The sequence below is a fragment of the Ursus maritimus genome, assembly GCF_017311325.1.
Source record: "Ursus maritimus isolate PB19 chromosome Y unlocalized genomic scaffold, ASM1731132v1 scaffold_Y2, whole genome shotgun sequence".
NCBI lineage: Eukaryota > Metazoa > Chordata > Mammalia > Carnivora > Ursidae > Ursus > Ursus maritimus.
Window position 1 is genome coordinate 29,795 of NW_024423335.1, and position 4,121 is coordinate 33,915.

A 4,121-nucleotide genomic window follows, 5' to 3' on the forward strand; every position below is an offset into this window, starting at 1 on the left:
GCATGCCTCAGTGGCTCAGGCAGTTAAGCATCCAACTTCTTGATTTTGGCTCAGGTCATGATCTCACTGCTGTGAGATTGAGCCCAGGCTCCATGCTCAGTGTGGAGTCAACTTGAGATTCTCTCTCTCCCATTCCTCTTCCCCTTTGCCCCTCCCTTTGCCTGTGTGCTCTTGCTCTCAAATAAATAAATAAATAAATAAATAAATAAATATCGTGAAAAACAAAAGCAAAAAACAACTCTATTCTCTTGACTAAAAAAAACAAACAAAAACAATACAGGAACCAATCCAAAGCCACAACAGACAAAGAGAGCCACTGCAGATGACTGGACTGACGGCAAACACAGCTCAGCCACAATAGTAGGGTGCATATAACACACACATAGAAGACACCCCTGAACAGGGCACATCACACTACAGAATACCACAGGACTTCTTCATAAAACCAACACTAATAAGAATACGAGATGTAGCTGACTTGCCTAATACACAGAAACCCAGGGAGTTAGACAAAATGAAGAGGAACAGGAGTTTGTCCCAAATGAGAGAACATGACAAAAATCAGAGCAAGAGACCTAAAAAAAAAAAAAACAAACAAATCACAAAAACAAAACAGAAATAAACAATATGTCTGATAGAGAATTTAAAGTAATGGTCAGAAACATACTTACTGGACTTAAGAGTGGAGGATCTCAGTGAGACCATCAACAAAGAGACAGAAAACATAAAAAAGAACCAACTGCAGATGAAGAACTCAATAACTGAAATTAAAAATACACTAGAGGGGATAAAGAGTATACTAGAGGAAGCAGAAGAATGGCTCAGCAACCTGGAGGACAGAGTAACCAGAAGCAATCAAGCTGACCAGAAGAAAGAAAGGAGAGTAATACAAATGAGAAGAGGTTAAGGAAACTCAGTGACATCATCAAACATAATAACATTTGCATTATAGGAATTCCAAAAAGGAAAGAGAAAAGGGGGCAAAAAATTTATTTCACGAAATAACAGTTAAAAACTTCCCTAATCTGGGAGAAAGAAATCCAGATCTAGGAGGCACAGAAGACCCTCAACAAAATCAACCCAAGGACGTCCACACAAGACACATGGTAATTAAAATGGCAAAAAGCAGTGATAGAGAGAAATTTAGAAGCAACAAGAGAAAAGAAAGCAGTTACATACAAGGGAAACCCAAAAAGCTATTAGCTGATTTTTCACCAGAAACTTTGCAGAGCGAGAAAGAATTGGTATGATATATTCAAAGCACTAAAAAACAAACAAACAAACAAACAAACAAACAAACTTCAGCTAAGAACACTCTATCCACCAAGGCTATCATTCAGAATAGGAAAGATAAAGATTTTCCTAGAAAAACAGAAGTTAAAGGAATTCATAAGCACTAAGGCAGACTTACAAGAAATGTTAAACGGGATTCCTTTGAGTGGAAAAGAAAGCCCATAAGCAGGAGTAATAAAAGTAGGAAGCACGAAAACAAATAGGTTTATCTGTAAAAATCAATCAAGAGATTCACAAAATAAAAGGATATAAAATAGGACACTATATTCCTAAAACAGGGAAGGGAGAGGACTAAAAATTAAGTGCTTTTAGAATTGGTTCAAAATTAAGTGACCATAAACAAAGAAAAAAAGAGACAAACAAAAAACCAAATTCAATTCTAGAGAACTGGTGGTTACCAGAGGGAAGGTTTGGGGTGGGACCTCAGCCAATCCTCTGTATCTACAAGTTTGTTAACAGAAAACACCACAATGGCTAGATGAAATTTACTGGTGAGTTCCTCAGTACTCTTAACAAGGCCAAGATAATGATTACCTTAATACCAACATTAACATTGTAAGAATCACCAAAGATGTTACAACCACACACACACACACACACACACACACACACACACACACACACAAGAATGTGTCTTATAAACACAGGTGCAAAAATCCTCAGCAAAATCAGCAACTGAAATCCAATCCAATAAAAAGAATTATATACCATGGGCAAGCGGGATCTATCCCACGTATGCAGGCTGATTCAATATTGGGAAACCACTGTAATCCACCACGTTAAAAACTGAAGAAGCAAAACCATATGATCATACCATCGATGCAGAAAAAGCAAAATAAAACACATGCATGAATGCATAAACCTGCAATACTGAGGTACTTCCTTCACCTGGAAAGATTATCTACAAAAAGACTACATCTACATTATAAGAACAGTGAGGAACCCAAAGCACTCCCCAAGATCAGGGATAAAGCAAGGTTGGTTCCATCAAATTATACTGTGACTTTTTTTTTCTTTCACTTTTGGTAGATTAGTAATTAAATAAACTGTGGTATGTATCCAGAAAAAGAAATGTTATTCAGAGATATAAAAAAATGAGCTTTCAAGATATGAGAAGACAGAGGAAACTTAGATGCATATTTTTATATAAAAGAATCCAATGTGAAAAGGATACTTACAATATATTCAAACTCTAGGACATTCTGGAAAATGCAAAACTAGAAATATAAAAACATCAATGGTTTCCTGGAAGGAAGTTATAATTAGGTAAAGGACATAGAATTTCTAGAGCAATGGAATTCTCTATATGATACTACACTGTTGGGGAGCGCCTGGGTGTCTCAGCTGGTTAACCGTCTGAACCTTGATTTTGGCTCAGGTCGTAATCTCAGTATTGTGATACTGAGCTATGCATAGGGCTCACACTCAGCAGGGAACCTGCCTGAGATTCTCTCCCTCTCCTTCTGCTCCTTGCCCCACTCATAATCTCTCTCAAATAAATACACAAATCTTAAAAAAAAAAAAAAATGAAAAAATGTGCAAATTAGGTATCTGATACAGGATTAACATCAAGAATACAGAGAAAATTCCTACAAGAAAACAAAATACAATTCAATCTTAAAAATGGGCAATGGGGGTGCCTGGGTGGCACAGCGGTTAAGCGTCTGCCTTTGGCTCAGGGCGTGATCCCGGCATTATGGGATCGAGCCCCACATCAGGCTCCTCTGCTATGAGCCTGGTTCTTCCTCTCTCACTCCCCCTGCTTGTGTTCCCTCTCTTGCTGGCTGTCTCTATCTCTGTCAAATGAATAAATAAATAAAATCTTTAAAAAAAAAAAAAGGGCAATGAAACTGAAGAGCTATTTCTCCAAAGGTGGTACACAAATGCCTAATGAGCAAAAGAAAAGATTCTCAACATCATTAATCATAAGGGAAATGCAAATCAAAACCATAGGATATCACTCCACACCCATTACAACAGCTATTATTAAAAACAACAACGAAAAAAAAAAAAATCCCAGAAGTAGCAAGATAACAAGTGTTGGGAGGATACAAAGAAGCTGGAACTGGTGTGTGCTACTGGTAGAAATACAATATGACACAGCCATTGTGGAAAACAGGTTCTTAAACATTGAACACAGAATAACCATATGATATAGCCATTCTACTTCTAGTTATAGACCCAAAAAAATGAAAGGAGGGGTGAGACCATATTTGAACACAAATTTTCATGTCAGTATTATTCACAATAGACAAATGAAAATAATACAAGCGCCCATGAACAGATATATGGAAAAACAAAATCTTACATATATACAATGGAGTATTTTCAGCTTTTAAAAGAAATGAAATTGTGATGCATACTACAAAATACATGATTATGATTATTATACATTATTATTACTTTCTGGTAAAAGAAATAACCAAGATACAAAAGGACAAATATCATATGATAACAGTATTATAAGCAACCAGAAGAGTCTCATTTATAGGAAAAGAAAGTAGAACAGTGGTTACCAGGGACCATGGAAAAAAGATAATGGTAATTTACTACTTAGAAGATAGTTCCAGAGTGAGATGATGAAAAGTGCTGGAGATAGTAGTGATAGTTGAACAACACTGTAAATTTAAAGCCAATGAACTGCACGTGTAAAAATTACACATATGTAAATTTGTAATGTATAACTTAGCACAAAAAACTCTATACATACACAATTTGCACATAAATTATTCTTCTGGTATCAATTATTAAAAATGTAAAAGGAAGTCAGAACCTTAAACACTTTCTAAAAATAAATGACATGAAAGATTACAAATTTAAACTGTACT

The 4,121-nt window shown here is 35.9% G+C and overlaps 1 protein-coding gene across 1 annotated transcript in view; it reads right to left on the minus strand.

Annotated features, from left to right (window-relative positions):
* The window catches only part of LOC103680203 (lysine-specific demethylase 6A-like), a 143,311-nt gene that overhangs the window by 29,777 nt on the left and 109,413 nt on the right, over positions 1-4,121 (minus strand).